General features: G+C 38.9%; 1 protein-coding gene and 1 long non-coding RNA gene across 2 annotated transcripts in view; both read right to left on the reverse strand.

The window, feature by feature from the left end:
* Window positions 1–12052, reverse strand: part of LOC121628724 (NACHT, LRR and PYD domains-containing protein 12-like) — a 2607341-nt gene that overhangs the window by 754363 nt on the left and 1840926 nt on the right. The window lies entirely within an intron of this gene.
* Window positions 4254–10215, reverse strand: LOC121628782. Its single transcript, XR_006008258.1, has 3 exons — window positions 10137–10215; window positions 4439–4514; window positions 4254–4367 (listed from the first exon to the last, which is right to left on the reverse strand). It is a non-coding gene; the product is annotated as an uncharacterized LOC121628782 (long non-coding RNA).

Raw genomic sequence — 12052 nt, forward strand, 5'->3', positions numbered from 1 at the left:
TGTACTCTCTCCCTGGTGTCATTGTGATGGCTTTCAATGCATTCTCAGCAAAAACTGACAACTGATTCTCAATGTAGTCTTTCAAGAAAGACGGAATCACAATAAACCTCTCAGTTTCCTTAATTGAGTTTAGAGCACATTCTCTAGAGTATTTAATTCTAGACCTTAATTTTTCAACAGTTTCCTCAATGAGTGATTTCATAGACATGATTTCACAGGCTCGTCCATTCTGCAGGAGAAGCATGCTGATATCAGGATCTCTGCTCGAGCTTTCCTTCCCGTACAGTTTGGCCTTGTTGTTGATGAGTGAATAACAATCTATGGCCAAATCAACTTTTGTCTCAAGTACAGTTAGCAGCTCATACTGCTCTCCAGGTCCAACCTTGGCCATGATGTTTTCATAGTTGTCATTCTCTAAATGTGTTTCACTCACTGCTTCAGTCAGTTTATCCACGTCCTCCTGTGAATAAAACCCCAGCTCTGCACCGAGCAACAGTATGTCATTTTCTGAAAAGTCCTCTGATTCCGAACCGATCACAGCTTGTTTCACTGCCTTGTGAAAGTGCTGGATTCTGGTTACCCAGTGGATCTCCCCTGTTTCGAGCATCTCTACTGGACGGCAGGCGGACACCATGGTCCAGATGCTTGCTAGGACTTGTTCCACATGCCTCAAGCTGTTAGCTTGGTGTGACAGGAAGGTCACTTGAACTCCACTGTCCAGCGTCATGTAGTCCACTTCATCCACTATCACACACTCAAACTTCCTCTTCCCTCGAGTAGTTTTCTTCTCAAACTCTTGCCTCAGTATATCTGCTGCAAAGGTGCTGACAGTACTATAAACTACCTGCTTCCTGTATGCCTCTTCAAGCAGCTTGTTCTCAAAGGAGCTTTTATCTTGATGTTGTGGGGGCACAGTAGATGATGTCACACCAAACATGTCATATAGTTTTCTCCATTCTTCTTGATCACGAATTGCAAGTATAGGAGAACTCGTCACAATGTCCACTGCTGTACCTCGCATTGCTTGGATTGTGGCAAACATGGCTAAAATGCAAGTCTTTCCTTCTCCAGTTCCGATTTCTAAGAGACAACCTCTTTTATCCTGGACCTGTGGCAGCAGTAGTAAAAGCAACGAGGCAAGCTGAGTTAGTCTGGGGAAGTAGCCTTGTACTTGTTCACCGCTTGAAGTGACGAATGTGGTGCATTTCTTCACAGCTATGGACAGCACAATCAGGACTTTCTTCAGAGTGTCAGGGTTAGGCCTGGCAAAATCAAGTGAAACTATCTTTCTTTTCCATTCCTCAATCATTTTTGCATCTATGTCCACACTTCTATATTTGGGCAGCTCCTTTTCAAGAAATTGCAGAATATCTTCCAGTTGTGACAGAATATGGTCTGGATAGTTCTTGTCCTGCATTTCACTCAAGATGGTGTCAACATTTTTGTCCATCTCATCAGATATGCAGCCTTGAATAAACTCGATGGGATCTTTGTCATTCAACGCAGAGAGAGCCAGGAGGCAGCTCAACCTATAGGTGCACACTTTGAGGAGGATCAGTGTCACTTTTTCCTGATCCAAGTCCAAGGTCATTGCAATGAAAAGTTTGATTTCTTTTGGTGTCCAGATGTTGTTGAACAGTATCTGACTGAGGATCTCCTTACTTGCCTGGGGCAGCTGTGAAGTCATATTAAGAACATTGACTAAAACCTTCCTGGCCAGAGTCGGATTAGCAACATGTAGTTGATCTTGCAAACTGAGGAGGAATTCAATCTTTTTGTCTTGTCCAGTTATAAGAAAATCCTCAAAATCAGGATCACCCTCCAGGGTAACTTTTAGCACTGCCTCCAGAACACAAAACCTCTCAGTCAGAGACAGGTCCACATATCCAGTTGCCTGGTCCAAAGCCCACTGGGACCAAATGGGGATCTTGTGTTCTCTGAAATAATTCAATGTCAGTTCATTTTGGAAAATCTTCATCCTGTCTCCCAGGTTTCTCTTTACAGGTCCATTCTCTGTGATTTGGTAGTTTGACAAAAGTTCTTCAAATTTGCCACTTATATCACCAAGCTATATCAAGAGAAGAAAACAGAGCAGAACATCAGTGTCAGAGTCTTGAAATACATTAATCAGTGTTAAGTATATGCAATAGTCCTGGCCTATGTTTCTGGGGTGTTTGAGGTGATTTATAAAGACACTGATGAGATCAGTATATAAAATCCCCAAATTCATGCTCTCACCCTCGTAATGGCTCATCCATATTTTGGATGACATGATAAAGCACTCTGAGAAGGCGTCCGAGGGGAAAGAGTGTTTAATTTGGACCTTCTGACTTTTTAAAATCATCACATACATGAGTGGTACCAATTTTCAGGGACCGGGATACCTTAATTGTGAAAACTACAGTGTATAGTCATACATGGACCATCCAGTAAGTGGTCTGTATTGGACTGTGAGCTTTTGTTAGTTCTTGTACAACAGATGATGCTGGCCTTCTAAACATATCCACCATTTGCTGATCCATGTCATATTTGCTCTGTGTGAACACCAATTTAACCAAATCATTAATAGTAATTAAAAAGCTGCAGACACATTGTTCAAAGGTTGGAAATGGTCACTATAAATATTTTACCATGAAGGAGAAACTTTGAATATATTATTATTATTTGTTTATTTTATCATGTCTTAAAACTCCATTATTTTATTTAATTAGGTATATAGTAGATTATATTTAAGTGGTGGCGACCATTTCATATAATGACTTTAAAAGCAGAAGTCAGTGTTTTATCCTCCCTGGTATCCTAACAAACTTCTTAATGGTGTTGTATTGCATTTTTCCCAGTATTAAGCCAGGAGCCCAGAGTATTTGTGGCCTCACATTGTAGTTAAAAACAACAACCCACAAACTACTGCAAGCATGGTGCACTCACTATACATTCATTAGAATAAATTAATCATAATAGTTTTTAATGAGGGTTTCGAGTTTAAGCAAACCCAGAGACTCTGAGTTAGCCATACCTCATCCCTCTCAAAGTGAGCGGCATCATCTTCCACCATCTGGTGTAGAACCTGAGTTTGCTGCTGATGAAGAACTCGTTCTTTGAGGCTTTGCTCCTCCTGAAACCTCTCCTGTGCTTGGGAGAGCTTTTTCCTGGAGGCCTCATTCTCCTTTTCAATCAGCTGTTGGATCTTCCTCTTTCGCTCGAGCTCCACCTGACGTCTCTTCTCCTCTTCCTCTCTTTGCCGTCGTTCTTCTTGTTGCCGTCTCTCTCGTCTCTTCTGCTCTTCCTCTCTTCGGCGTCGCTCTTCTTGTTGCTGTCTCTCTCGTCTCTTCTCCTCTTCCTCTCTTTGCCGTCGCTCTTCTTGTTGCTGTCTCTCTCGTCTCTTCTGCTCTTCCTCTCTTCGGCGTCGCTCTTCTTGTTGCCGTCTCTCTCGCTCTTTTCTTTCTTTCTCTCGTTTTTCTTCTTCAATTCTGCCTGTAGAAAAATGTAATGATGCATAAAACTGAAGTTAACTTCTAACTTATATAACTCCATGTCCATCACTGTATGAGCTATTTATTTTTCTGTTTTTCTAATAAACATTTTCCAAGTTCTGTGGCCTACTATTGTTTGAAATGGCTGCAGCTTTTCTTAAATATTTCAATAAGCGCTGTGATGTTTCTAAGTGTTCTTATTTTTTTATTAAGATGGAGAAATTGCAGAATAGCTGTATTTGGCTTGAGGACCAGCGATGCAGAGGAAGGAACTGCACCAGTGAAAGAGTCTTTGGCTGCTTAGAGCCGAATGTTACAGGATCTGATAAAGATCCCATAATTCAGCTATAAGCAGAGGAAATGAGGCTTTGAGCCTGAGAAGAACTGAGGTTTTAATCAGCAAGATGAAAAAGGACATGATTAAATTAATAAGAAAATCATTTATGGCATTGTAATCTTGAGGTATCGAGGAAAATGTTTAAGTTTGTCTTTAGATTTAAAGTCAAAGATTTCCTTTAAACTTGGTCTTATCAGGTTTTGGTTGTTTGAACAAAATCTTTAAAAAGTTAAATTCTTGAGTTTCTCTCTGAATCTCAATGAAACAGACAATTAAATAAAAGCTCAGAATAAAAGGTTATTTAATTTATTTTCTTATTATTAAAACTTACCAAAGTGTGGACATCGGTCGACTACCTGACGAGAAGAATTGTTGACCAGTTCAAAATATCTGCGGTCGCTGCTTTCTCTTAAGGTGAATGAATCGCCACCACCCCAAGTCTTAAGGTCCCAGTCTGAGTGGTTTTCATATCGAAGGTATAGCTGATAATTGTGGAAGAAATCTTCTTTATATTCTCTTGTGCTATTTCTGTATAGAGTACAAACATCCTCAGAAAACTGAAAAAGAAGGGAAAACATTAATAATTAATTATAAATCAAACCTTTGTCAATAAATGTGTGAAACTTACCTGTCTTCCTTTGTCAAGTACCCAGTTATAAGGAGTCGTATTGGTAACTGAGCCTTTGTTTCCCATGATTCAGGCTCTGTAAGATGAAATAAACGTTATGAGAATTGATTAAATCTAAACTGTTATGGTGAGATTTGTCATGTCTACTCTCAATATTCCTTCGTGTTTCCAGGAGGAAATTTCCACTTCTGAGCTAAAGAGCAAGTCCTCCTACACGCTGCTATGGACTGAGGTTTGAAGGTGAGTCTAGTTCTTCAGACTGACCTCATCAGACAAAAACCACTAAAACACCAGTAGAAGAAAGTTAAAATGACTTAAGTTTTTATGGCTATGAAGGTTTACCTGGTAGTTGTGTTAAAAAGAAAAATAATTATGCAAACAGGATTTTTTTTTCTGTTTGGACTTGCCCTGTCCAGCATGGTGGCAGCAGAATGATGATCTGGCTGCTGTGTTGTGCTGAACAAATTTGCTTTGCCAAGAGGGTATAAAGCTCCTCTTAATAATCAAGTTCAGTGAGCAGCTTGTTGATTTATTTTTTCTTTATCTTATTTATTCATTTTAAATGATGGAATTTATGTAAACCTGCTGGACCTGACCAGAGGGGACAGAATAAAGGGAGAATAATGAAGAGAAGAAAAAAGGAAAGTAGAAATTGGAAGAGGAGACAAAGACACAGTAGATAGAAGCAACAACCCTTCAATCCAACCTAACACCAGTCAACCAACTGCTACACCTGTACAGAAACACAACAGAGAATTTCCTACAGCTTTTACAGGTAAACTAAGGGCACATTTATGCTCAACGCAGAAGACGGATACGCAGGCTGAAGGACAATTTCGTCCATCTTATGTGTTGGTTACACGCATATTTTGGTCTGTTTTCAGGGGGCTTAGCTCTCCATCGCTTGACGCAGAAGACAGATTAATACCACCAGAAATTGGGGAGGTAGTGTTGAGCTAACACACAACCAGTGAAAGGAACAAACCAGAGAAGAAGAGAAACAGGAAGAAGAAGATCGCCAAATAAAAAGCACCCAAAGAAGAAGATGCAGACGAAGTTGAGAGAAACTGCTTCTTCATCGAGGTTTTCTTTTTCTTTAGGTATTTTTGGTTGTTCTAAACAACCGCGTTCAAAATGCGGAAGTAAACTCTGAACTCAGCTCTACCCACTTGTGGATGAACTGATGTATTACCCATGGAAACGTATAAGACACATGAAAGTATGAGGGCGGCGTTGTATGACGAAACTATCCGTTTTCTGCATATTGGTCTTCTGTGTTGAGCATAAATAGGCCTTAAGCTGACAATCATCAAGAGTTCCTAAAAAAAAAATAACCAAGACTTTAACAACACGCATCACAACAAAAGTACCAGAATCACACACAAATAAATCCTAATTAAAAGTATCTCTTAGTGTATAACCCCACTGGACAACTCAGTGACTGTGTCAGCATTAAGAGGATGAGGAATGAGGAGAGATCAGAGATGAGTGTGATCATGCTAATGGATCACAGGCAGCAAGAGACAGCCACCACACCACGAAGACAATGCTGGAGCCACTGGCCATACAGGGCCCCAAGGACCCAGAGGCACCCCCTTTTAACTATTTAACTATTTGACTATTTGAGTATGTAACTATGTAACTATTTAAAATAGCTGTGTCAAGCATGTTGGGAGGTAAACAGTAAAATAAAAATATTGTTGTAAATGAACTGTACTTATAAAGCACTTTTCTAGCCATGTTTACCACTCAAAGCTCTTTAACACTAGATGTCACATTCACCCAATCACACACACTCATACAGCACTTCTGTTGTTATATACTAAGTGCTTTCTTTGTTCTCACACATTCATACCCTGATAGACACATCAGGAGGCAACAAGGGGTTCAGTGTCTTTCCCAAGGAAACTTTAGCATGTAGTTAGGGGACACCAAATAAACAAAAACAGAAAGCAGCAGGAACATGTTTGACTAGGAAATGTGACATTATATGGGTAGAAGTAATTTTGCATTGATAGAGTGGAGAGGGAGAGGAAAGAAAAACGATATACAGTACATGCATTTATCCATATACACACATACACATATATATGTATATGTACACATACATAAATATGCATTTACTCATATATACATACATATATACATACACATGCATATATAACAAAGCTATAAATAATTAATAATGATACTGACAGTGATGACGATACTAATAAACAAGGAAATAGACTCAACCAGCTTCAGGTAATTAGAGGCTTGAGTGGTAAGTTGGGATGAATACCACACCAGTCAGGGTGCACCAGGCCCCCCACCCCACCAACCCAGCAAAGAACCACCCGCCATCAGTCACATGCCATATTTAACCTTTATTTAAAAAGCCGTGTTAAAATGATCTCTGAAACAATAAAGCCTAACCTCAACATCTATACGATGATAGAAACTCTTTGACATTTCATTGTGTTTGGAGTCTTTACTCGGATCTGGTTTTATAGTTTCACTGTTTAACTTTGATCTGCTATAAGCATTATGACACCTGCACAGTTCTGTATCTGTCTTTATGAAGTAAAACTTTAACTTAATAAACAGAAATTTGGTCTGCTGTGATGCTGGAGGATATTGAAGTTGATGATGGTGAGGCCTTTAAAAATGAATTATTTGCTGCCACGAGAAGCATTTAAGAATCAGAAGGGATGAGAGTTTGAGTATGTGTTCTCCATCGTGTGGCAAGATAACAGCTTCCAGACGGCATGAGGTGAAACTCCAGTGATCGAACATGATCGGTTTGATCACTGATGCATGTTTATTTAACTACTCGTTTCCTATACAAGGTTCCAAAATCAATAAGCTGGACACCAGTTATCTTACAACACATTTTAACAATATTGTTCAGATTGTTTTTAACTTCTGAAACTAACAAAAGAAAAAGTTGAAACACTCGGTAAAAGAATAATGAAAATTAAATCAAATCTTCTCAGAAACATTTAAAGAACTCGGCCTCTCCTTCAGGTGGATCCTCCGTTGGACCTTTTTTAGAATTACCTCTCACTCAAGCCTGAAATTTGACAGAAACACAACTAGTTCCCAGGTGGGAGTCAACAATCTCCACCTTTTCTCAGTGAGTGATGGTGAGTTTTGGAAGGGCAGCGCTCTTTCTAAAATCAATAATTATTTCTTTGTTTTTGTTAAATTTAGATCAAACAAATAATGACCACGGTGACCCTTGTCTGTCCCACGAACCAATGTGAACAGGCTGGTGTCATCACGTCATGAAGAACAAAAAGTGTCAGCAACTCTGAGAAGATCCCGTATTTGAGTCGATGTTATTGGCAAAAAAACAGCTGAATTCATTCAGTTAAAAACAAAATTAAAGGTACAGTCTGTAGCTTATTTGGCTTTTTGTTAGCAAAAATCAAGTATTGCTTTCATAAATACGTATTTTGCCAAAGTCTAATCACAATTGCATCCAAATGAAAGCGTTCTTGTAGCTTAGAATGAGTTGTTTATAAATACATAGATGGTGGCGCATCCGGTTCCAGGTTCCAGTAGAGCGCCACTCGGTTGCTTGTAATATACTAGCGCACCAATAGATGGGAGTAATTCTTACACACTGGGGCTTTAAAGAATAACAATTTGATTTGATTTAAAGATTTAAAATCAGTAAGAAGTTGTTATATTGAAATATATGCATCTTAATAAAAGCTGAAGAGAGGTCTGCAAATAAAAGTGTAGCGTGGGACCTTTGTGTTTTAAGATGCTTGGACACTAATCTCACCATCAACCACACTATGTTCTACATTAACACTTCCACACTCTGGATCATAAAGTAGCATTTATATAGCATCATCTCGCTAACTGCTTACCTGGATTTGTCTGTAAAAGCTGTTCACATTTAATGAAGAGGATGTGAAAGTCATAAAACCACCAGATGGGATGACTGTATGAAATAAAACAGCCAGTAAAGCTGAAGAAACTCTGATAAAACAGCTGATTTGGCTCAGAGAAAAATTTCTTATTAATCGTTAAGTTTATGTGCTGCAGTGATTAAAGACAAACAACACAGGAGCATCTTAGGTAAACAACTGTTAATGGAAAAACAAATATTTGTATTTGCTGTTTGTTTAAACAACTTTTGTGTTACTTTTAAAAATTTGATGACTACTTTAGTCATAATGAGTTCATTGTTTCCTAAAATCTAGGTCACATTTATATGTGCCACTCCTGTTCTGTACAAGTCCGACAGGAGACACGAACATCTCATGTTCTTCCACACGGACGTTTAAATAGCGTGGTCAATGTCATATACACCGGACAATGAAAAAAAAACACAACTAAAAACGAGGGCTGTCAAAGCTAACACGTTAACGGTAGCAACTAATTTATTTAATTATTGCATTAATATTTTGAACACACTTAACACATGAGCGACATGACAAGCCCCATACATCTGTCAGTTCTCCGTTATGACGGCAGGACGTGAAGTGGTGAGATGGAAAAGATGAGCCGACTGGCTCTATCGATGGATTTGAGAATAAACTCAACATTAATGGAGCAACCCATGGATGTCGCCTTCATGAAGAATAATGGTGTTTTAACACACACTCCTTTCCTGGTGAGAGGGTTCCACTGCTTTGTTTTACTTATCCTGCGTTTTGCACCAGCATTTCTGCTCTAGAGGATCTCTGGTCGTCTCAGTGTTTGTGCAGCAGCTGCTTCCTCCTCTCATCTTGTTCTGTGAATCGTGACAGCTGTCGGGGATCAGCTGATCGACTTTTCTCTGTTTTTGCATTTGTTTATGCTTTAGCTGAGAAGGAGGAAACTAGCGGTTCATGGTTTACACAGTTACATATTTACCCCCAAAGTACTATTTTTGGCAGGACCTTCTCTAACACAGTAGTTGGCTGGTGGTAGACGAGGTTTATGCTTCAGCTATGCAGGGGCGGTTCTAGAAAAGTTCTGATGGGGTTCCAGACAGGAGCACTGACTAAAAGGAAAAGGGGGGCACAAATGAGATCTTTCTGGAGGTCTAGATTTGATGAAATATTGAACTGATTATTACATTTAAAGTGATCATCTAATCTAAAAACGTAAAGAAAAACTTGTAAAACAGCCAATGATCTATTTTATCAACAGGTGTTTACTTTGGGTGAAGCTGCTGTAGGACTTTTATCACTGCTGCACAAACACTTACACTTCAATGATAAAAGGAAAAGGCTGTTTTTAGCCAGATCATCAGTTTTATCAGAGTTTCTTCATCAATGTTGGCTATTTAACTTCAGTCGTTACATCTGCTGGTTTTAGGACAGAAATTATCACCATGGAGACGGTTGGTGAGATGATGATAAATAAATTCTGAATTATGATTGAGAACAAGGTAGAGATGATTTAGAACAACGTATAGAAGTATATTACCTGCTGCATTTACTGACCAATGGGCATCTGACGTTTACCCAAGAGAGGGTCAGTTAACACTAAATATGTGTAGCATTGGCACATTCTGTTGATACAATACAGTAAAAATGTGGAAATTTCAGGCATAAAAAACTCGCAAATGGTGATTAATCATGATTAATTTGTAACCTGTGATTAATCATGATCAAAATTATCTCACAGTAAAATAAATTACACTAATAATGGATATAAAATAGTATTTTGCAGAATAAAATATCAGCTGTCTAATAAAATAAATGAAGCGACTCACTGTCAAGACGAAGCTCCTCCGTCGTCTCTGCAGCTGCTGCAGGAGTCCAGGCTGACGGGTTCCTGTGTGAATTCTTCTTCTGGCTGCTGGATGATAACAAGTTGACCATTGACCTTTTTATGGATGCGGCCCATAAAAATCCAGCCGCTTATCTTTTATCTCAAGCTTCATAATTTATAATTTCATAGTTTATATCACTGTCATTCGACCAGCTGCTTTCAGTGTTTAGATGTGATTTCACTTTGATGAGATTCTATTTTTTTACTTTCATTTTAACTCTGCTGGTTGTAAAACAAACAGACCCACCAGGAGACCCTTGATATCTGAACATTGCCTGCAGTATAACTCTAGGTGTAGGTAGGGTGTGACACTCAGAGCAGATTCCTGTAAATCACATGGAGCCTCCTCTCAGATTCCTGTAAACCATGTGATTATTAACACACACACACACACACACACACACACACACACACACACACACACACACACACACACACACACACACACACTGTATGATCATGCAGCTTGAAACCTTTTCTAGTTCAGTGATGATTGTGAGAAATAAAGTATAAATAAAGAATTAAAGTTTCAGAATATGAAAAGTTCTCAGAAAAAAACTTTGTTTTAGGATCTGTCAGGTTAACCTGTAGCAAGGTTAGATGGGGGGGGGGACTTTGAGGACAGTTTCACTCTGTTTGCAGCAAAGACTCAAAGGACTGTTAAATTCAACCCAAACTTTTTATTTTTGATGTAACTGTCATTTTTTTCTTTTAATGTAAATAATGTTGTTAAAGGTTTGAACGGCTCAGAGCTGTTAAATTTAAACAATATGACTATAACTGAGGATTCTGTGGCAAACTGTGGGCCTTCATGAAAACTTAACCTACCTCCACTCCCTCCAGCTGCTGTTCTTTGTTAGCATTTGAAGAATAAATGCAGCAGACAGATGGACTTTTAATTTGCTTTGCAGAAATCACACCCAAAGTCACCAAATGTCTCCACAGTTTCTAGTAAATGTTTTGCAGGAGCAGCAACAACTCACATCCTCCACATGATTTATCCTCCATGACAAATCATTACTTTTTATTTTTCTATCTTTGTTGTACTAAGATTTGGGATTTTAGATTCTCCTTTCCTCACAGGTTAAAGTAGGCTCACTCAGGATGAAGGTCCTGTTTGCAACATCACACTCATCACATCATCCATCCTTCTGTCTCATAGTTGGACTCATGAAGGCTTCTCATTTCAGCTCTTTGTTTCAAACTCTTCTCCTCACACTTGATGTACTGAAGTCTATAAGTTGATTTTCCCTTACATCATATTTTCTTGCCAGGTAAGGTCCCAGATGTGAGTCATGGTGGCCAGTAGTAATTCTACAGGTAGTGACTTTATCTCCAGATAGACCAGCTGCTCTTACATCTTACACCCCATGATGTTTTTCTTTAGAAAATGTTAAGATGAAACTGTCTCTTTAACTGAAGGTAGATGTGACCCCCTGAAGTTTGTTTATGATCCTGTTAAAGGTGTGGGTAATGCTAGACTCTTCATTTTAGACTAAATGTATTAACACCTCCAAAACATTTAATAAGATGCAGCCTGACAGAGTTCATCATGTCTTTGTAAATGTTTTCACTTTAAACAATGATTCTCCTCCAGGTTGTTTCTTTCACCTTTGTGTTGTTTTCTTGTTGTTTTTGTGTTATCATATCCACCGACAGCTGCATCTGAAGAGATCCTTCTAAGGGAGGGGTGCCCAAAATCGGTCCTCGAGGGCTGCTGTCCTGCAGATTTTCCAATGTTTCCTGCTTCAACACACCTGACTAAAATGAAATAGATCCAACAGCCTATTAAGTTTTCCACAATGACTCGTCAATTTGAGTCAGGTGGCTTTGGAGCAGGGACAAATCAAAAACCTG

The sequence above is a fragment of the Melanotaenia boesemani genome, chromosome 18 (assembly GCF_017639745.1).
Source record: "Melanotaenia boesemani isolate fMelBoe1 chromosome 18, fMelBoe1.pri, whole genome shotgun sequence".
Taxonomy (NCBI): Eukaryota; Metazoa; Chordata; class Actinopteri; order Atheriniformes; family Melanotaeniidae; genus Melanotaenia; species Melanotaenia boesemani.